The sequence below is a fragment of the Ziziphus jujuba genome, chromosome 2 (genome assembly GCF_031755915.1).
Source record: "Ziziphus jujuba cultivar Dongzao chromosome 2, ASM3175591v1".
In the NCBI taxonomy this organism is placed as follows: domain Eukaryota; kingdom Viridiplantae; phylum Streptophyta; class Magnoliopsida; order Rosales; family Rhamnaceae; genus Ziziphus; species Ziziphus jujuba.
The window spans coordinates 4,029,598-4,036,846 of record NC_083380.1 but is presented as its reverse complement, the minus strand read 5'-3'; positions in this window follow the sequence as shown (position 1 = coordinate 4,036,846).

Genomic DNA, 7,249 nt, shown 5'->3' with positions numbered 1-7,249 from the left:
CTATTCAGAAGACGTCAAATAAACTTGCAATATTAGGTTGAAATACAATAGTGCAACCATAATCAAATATAAAGAGAAACACAATTCGGTCAAATAACTAAGTTTGTCAGAAACTGGAAGAAAATAATTTAAATAGCAAGTCAGATATTGAATTCAACTTTGGAAGAAACCATCTCTAATACATTTTAAATCTTTAAAAGAAAATCCTTGAGTTCAAGCTAGAAAATCCATGAAAATATCTGCAAGCATGAATGAATAACAAAAGCTACATCTGAAGCTCCAACAATGCTTACTGACAATTTAGAAAACAATACAGATGCATGCCAACACCAAGAAGTCTATAAGACGTTCAAGCTAGAAGTTCAAGGTTCATTTCCTAAATTAATGAGACATTAGGGTTTCTATTTTTCGATTGTTGGAATATGCTAAAGCTAAAAGGCTGAAATCAGAAGTACCAGACATTTCACAAATTAGCTTTGAAGGAAATATAATGCGATAGAGGAAGATGCTATTTGGAATTGTTGAATCTTTATGCTAATCACAGATTGTCTACATAAGTCAGATGGATAAAGAATGGTCATCTTCTTCAATGATTCTGCATCTTTGAGTAAATACTTGATCAATTCTATCTCATTCTCCTCTCCTCTAATTTCCATTTCTACTTCCTTCAATGAGTAGACAAATTCCAGATTTTGAGACTCCCAATATTCTGCAGTATAGCATATCTGCTCCTCTTCCTCCACCTATGATGATGGTGACTAAAACTAAGAAAGTTAGAAAGAAAACCACATTAGATATAATGACAATTTGTAGATTAGCAACTATGGAAATGGGTGTATGTCTACCAAGTACGAGTTCTTTTATGCAGCATCTGAATGCATATGTGACCAAATCATGAACCATTGTTTTTGAATGATATATGAAAATAATGACATGATAGTTCATGGAGGGTGACATTTCTCACAGAGATATTGTATCACTTACATCCTCTGAAATATCCCACCGATGTATTTTCAGGGTATTTAATTGTAGCGTTGAAATGAGTAAGAAAACTCTAAATAGGATGTTATCGCCCCAATAAGTGCGGATTAGAGTCAATGATCGCAAGTTACAAAATTCTAGCTGCAACTGATGCACACATATTACCTAAATGCTAAAGAATGTTTAGTACCCAATTGATATGAATACAAATAAATTCACAATGGAAAGAAGATCAGTAAGCAAAAATAACGTCACCTGAATACAATGATCATGATACAGAGTGATGAAACTCGGCATATTGTTTCAAGAACTTTACCAATGATTCCATTAGCCAAGGCCCCATGCTCATCATCAGAACTTGTACAGGAAAGTATAGATAAATTAGAATAAGACAGGGACTCAAAACTTCCATCATAAGAATAATGAGAAACAATTCCATGCCAGGAAAATTGTTCAAGTTTTGGAGCATGTAATGTTAGTAAGTATATTTGGGGCTTTACCATCCAATATTTTATACGCAGATAACTAAGTCTCTCTGCTGAAACTTTGATACAGAAACTATCATGATCATCAAAATTGACCATCAAATCCTCAAGTATCAATTTTTCAAGTGATGAAGAACTAATGTTGAGCTCAGCAATACCAAAAATATCATCAAGGAATAGCATCTTCAGGGACTTGCAACTTGAAATCCACTCACTAAACAACTCAATTGAAACTGACATACGTTCCAATTTCAAACTCTCAAGGCCCCCAAATGAAGTGGCCGCGGGCAATTTTAGCAAGGAATCAGGTACAATTCCCATAACCACCTCCAAATATCTTAAAGATGCAGAATTCAAGACACCACTAGGCAAAGCAAACATTTCTGTAACACCCCGTCCCAAATCGCACCGGAATCCGTGCACGTTGACCGTTGATTAAGCGGGTCAAAAGTTGACTTTTTATCCCAGTTGGAATTGCTAGTTGACCAGGGTACCGTGGCGAAGTGCATGATGCCTCGAGTTCGTAGACTAGTAGCACGTCGAAAACGAAGCTACGGTTTCAAAGTTATGGGCAAAACAAGTTGAGGTGCAAATAGTCCAAAAGGTGCCGGGAGTTGACTTTTTCTTGTGGTATAATTTTGTTTTGACTGTTGTATGGTTGTAAAATACTCGTCGATATGAGTTCATAGACTAACGGCACGCTTAAATCAGACGTTTGGTTAAAAAGTTATGGACGTTTGAAATTCGCCGGATACCATAATATTTTATTATATCTGGCTTAAGTGCACAATGACGCCACGTGTCATCACCTGATTGGTCCATGTGGAATGAACAGTGTCACACTGTGGCTTTTATTTGATAAAAATCTCGGGGAAGAGAGAGAAAGAGAGAGAGGAGAGAGAGAGAAACCGACCGGCCGCCGGAATTTTTAAATTTTCCTGCCGATTCACGTTACACGCACCCAATAGACGGAATCCTCTCCCCATTTCTGGCAAAACCCCAAAATTTCACGACCGTTGGTCGCCGAACGCGCCCGGATCGAGGCGGCTAAGATCGGCGGCGATTTTTCCCTCCACCACCGATTGACCCTTTTCCTGCCATTTTCAGACCACATGCGCCAGCCACCCCTCACCACCTCCTCAAGTCCTGCCTACCCACCAAATTTCACGGCCACCGGACCTCCGACGCTCCGGGATCGGAGCTTTTTCAGGCGAGGGGCCGAAATTCTTCAAACCCCGATTTCTTCGCTGTCCGACCTCCGTTTACCTCACCACTGGTCCCGTTGGATTCTTCTCCCCTCGATCTACATATTTGCAAAAAAATCTTAGCCAACGGCCACCGCACGCGCCGCCGCCGGCAACGGTTGCCGGTGACCACGGTGGCTCACCGAAAGTTACTGTTCCGGCAAGTAACCAGTTGCACCGCCGATTCCTCCCGACTGTGTTCGACCTCCTGAACCCGAATCCAGCATCCGTTTCCGCCAATTCACGACGATTTGGGAGAATTGCGAAGTCGAAACCCGAAAGCTTTCCGGCCAGATTCCGACCACCTCGGGTCCGATCACCGGAAAGTAAGACCGAATCCGTGATCCTCATCACTCGAGCTTCGATTCGGTATATAACTCGTAACTTTTACTTATCGTTGTGTTTGCTCCCCGGGTACCCATTTGGGAATTACCCGAATAAAATATTATTATATTTGGTTGGTATACTGTGGATGTTTTAGGTGCGCGTACGAGTAGTGGAGTTGATCCCGCGGAGGATCTTAGCTGATTTACGTGCTTAAGGTGAGTGACGCACCTTCAAAAATATTTTGGACAATTAATTATGTTTAATTGGTATTTAAATTATGCTCATGTGGTACAATTTAATTATGGTTTTATGGTGATTTAATTTATTTATTATGCATGAGCAAAGTATATTTCGGTAATAATCGTACGAGGTTTTAAGTATTATTTTCGGGCATAATTGGGTTAATTATTTTATGAAAATATTTGTTTAAATTGTATAAATTATGCCCGCGGTATTTTAATTGTTGAACCTCGTGTTACGAGGAAATTATGGTTTATTTGTTATCGATATTTCCGTACCGCTTGTTAAATAAAAATATGTGGGATGGTAATTGAGAATTTTGGTATATTTCCCACGGTAGATTTTGGAAAACGGTACAAATGGTTTAATAATTATTTTTAGACGCATTCATATAGTATTGGTGTTCTGGTATATGTATATGTGGTTCAACGCGCAAGTATTATTATTTCACCCGTGAGTTGCTATTGGACCGTGGGCAGGCAAGTTTGTTATTAGCCACAGCCGCCCTCCTCCTTGGTCGGGATGATGGTTCAGCAGCGGTACTGTCGGGACGCCGAAGTGCCGTTTGCAAGTCTCTCTCTTTAATCTCCCCTCCAGTCGGTGCTCAGGACGCTGGGTATTGGAGGGCATCACCGGTATATGGTGTGATGCTTCAAGTGTAGTTTTCAAATAAAGTTTCAAACCCCAAAGGTGTTCAAAAATTATTTATTATAATTTATTACATTTTAATTATATATTGGGGTATTTATTTATTTACTGTTTCTCAAATGGTTTGATCCCTTGGTTTTCGAGAAATGCGAATATTGGGTTTTGTGAAATTGTTTTAAAAAGGGAACATTTCCAACGGAGTGATTAGTGAGAGTTTTGAGGGAAAAATTATCATTTCCAACTGTTATTATTTATTTATTAATTGTTGGTATTAATTCAATTCCCTTATTGTATTATTATTATTATTATTATTGTTATCATTAAAAGTGTTCAGTAGTTAGGGTCACTCATTGAGATGATTAGCATCTCACGTTTTTAAGTTCCGTTCCCTTAGGTGCAAGGGGTGATAGACGTTCTTCCGGAGCGAACCAATTTTCCGCTGCTATCGTGTTTCGAGAAGTACCTATGTACTCATTCATTTCAGTTGTATTATTTCTTTCATCTTTGTTGTATTTTTGTTGATTAGCACTTCATAAAGCTCTGTATACTATTTGGACACTTATGTTTTATTTATGCACTGGTTTACCGCTATTGTTGTGAAGTGCTGTAAATTGTGGAATCAATTTGTAGTTTTGCGGGAGGAATAAGGGGATGAGTATAGAAGTGTATTTTCAGTGCAGGTAATTTTTGGTAAGTCCTACCCTTAGGGGAGGTGCTGCCGGATTTTCCGTTGGAAGGTTCGGTGGTATTTTCCTGGGATCAGGGCTTGTCTAGGGTTCTGGGAAGGAATTCTGGACGGGTCCTGACATTTCAATGTCGCTTAAATGCAAATAAATATTTTCAACATTACACCTGATTGCGTCAAGTACCCAGTTACCAATCTAAAATTCTACTTCCTCAACATCATCTGGAATTTGTATGCAAACTACTTTAAACTGACACATAACAACCCCATTACGCAAAGACATACACCGGTGCAAAAATGTACCAAACTTGTAAAAATCTTTGTGATCACGGGTGTAACATCCCGTCCCGAACCATGTCGGAATTTTTACACGTTAACCGAGGTTGACTATTGATCGTTAACCGAAGGGGTCAAAAGTTGACTTTTTGATCCAGTTGGAATTCTGGGTTGACTGAAGTACCATTACGAAGTACACGTTGGCACGAGTTCGTAGACTTGTAGCACGTTGAAAACGGAGTTACGGTTTGAAAGTTTTGAGCAAAACAAGTTGGGGTTCAAACTGTCCAAGGGGTGCCGGAGTTGACTTTTTATTCATGCAAGGTTGAGCTTTGACTCATGCATGGTTGTGAAGTGCTCGTCGATACGAGTCCGTAGACTAGCGGCACATTCGATTTGGACATGTGGTTTGAAAGTTATGGACCTGTAAAGTTTTTCAAATACAGAATTATTTTAATATTATTTTTACACGCATAACGAGGTGCCACGTGTGACTTAATGAAAGTGGCCATGTGTCACCATGGTGAAATGCCACATGTCAACCATGTGTAAAATTAAATTATTTTTATTATTATTTTAAATAATAATATTATTATTTAATTATTTTTATATATTTTATTTTATTTTCTTTTCTTTTTCTTTTTCTTTTCTTTTCCCCACGTGGGAAAACACCTGTTTTTCTTTTTTTCTTTTTTTTTCTTTTCCTTTTCTTTTCTTTTTTCCCTTCTTCTTCCCCGAAACACACACACACGCACAGTACCTTTTTTTTTTCTCTCCCACCGGCCGTCTCTCTCTCCCCCGTGTTTTCTTTTTCCTGCCACCCATATTGTACACGCGCCGGCCAGTGACGTGCGGAAGGAGGAGGCGAGCTCGGCCGCCAAGTTTCACGGCCAGCCGCCGCCGGACGCGCGCCGATCGGGCCGGAGAAGCCGCCGGCCGTCGGATTTTCTCTCTCCTCTTTTCTTGTGTTTTCCGGCCAGCCCACTCCCAATTGAGCCTCCTATCCCCCTATTTTGGGTCCTCTAAATCCAAAAATGGCCTCCAATCCCAAAAATTCGAAGCGGTTTGCGAGATACGAGGGATTGAAAACCGGCCGAAACTTTCCGACCAAATTTCGGCCACCTCCGGCGGAATTGGGGTCGACGGAGACCGGATTGGTGATCCTCGTCCCACAAGCTTCGATTCGGTATATCATTCGCCTATTTTGGTTAAAGTTTGCGTTTGACCCCCCGGGTACCGGGTATTATTTACCCGATTAAAATATTAATTTATTTGACTGTCTGTGAATTTTGTTCTAGGAGCACCGGTGAGTCGTGAAATTGATCCCGTGGTGGATCATGGGTTAATTGCGTGCTCCAGGTGAGTGACCCACCTTTAAAAATATTTTTGGAGTAATTAATTGTATTTATGTGGTATTAATTTGATATTTGTAATTTGTGCTTATGTGGTGTACTTTAAATATAATCGGGAAAAAAAAATATTATTTTATATATATTTACCCATTGGTAATAAATGGAAATTTTGGGGTCATTAAGAAATTCCCGATTATTATTTTATTGTGATTAAATGGTATTTGTTACACATGAGCAAGTATTTTCAGTAATTAATTGCGTCTGGATTTTATATCATTTTTGGGCAATTAATTATATTAAATTGGTATTTAAATTATGCTCATGTGGTGTGATTTATTTATGAATTATATTGTGGTTTAATTTATTATGCATGAGCAAGGTGTATTTTGGTGGTATTTGTACGTGGTTTTTAAAATTGATTTTCCGGGCATAATGGGGTTAAATATTTTACGAAAATATTTGGTTAAATTTTATAAATTATGCCCGTGGTATTTTTATGGTTGCATTTCGTATTTCGAGAAAATTGTGGTTTGTTGTTATCGCTGTTTCGTACCGGGTTGTTTAAATAAAAATATGTGGGATGGTGTTTTGTGAAAATTTGGTATACTTCCCACGGTGGTTTTTGGAACAACGGTACGGTTGGTTATTATTGTTTATTTTTAGACGCACTCATACAGTATTGGTGTTCTGGTATATGGTGTATGGACACGTGGTAGTGCGCGGTTATTATCTGGTTTAGCGCACGGTTATTACTTCACCCGTGAGTTGCCATTGGACCGTGGGCAGGCAAGGTTATTGTTGTGCACAGCCGCCCCCCTCCTTGGCCAGGTGATGGTTTCAGCAGCGGTACTGTCGGGACGCCGAAGTGGCCGTTGCAGGTTTCTCTCTTTAACTCCCCCGCCAGTCGGTACTCAGGACGCTGGGTATCGGAGGGCATCACCGGTATATGGTGTGGTGCATCGGTGTAAATTGCAATTAAAGTTTAAAACCCCAAAGGTGTTCAAAAATTAT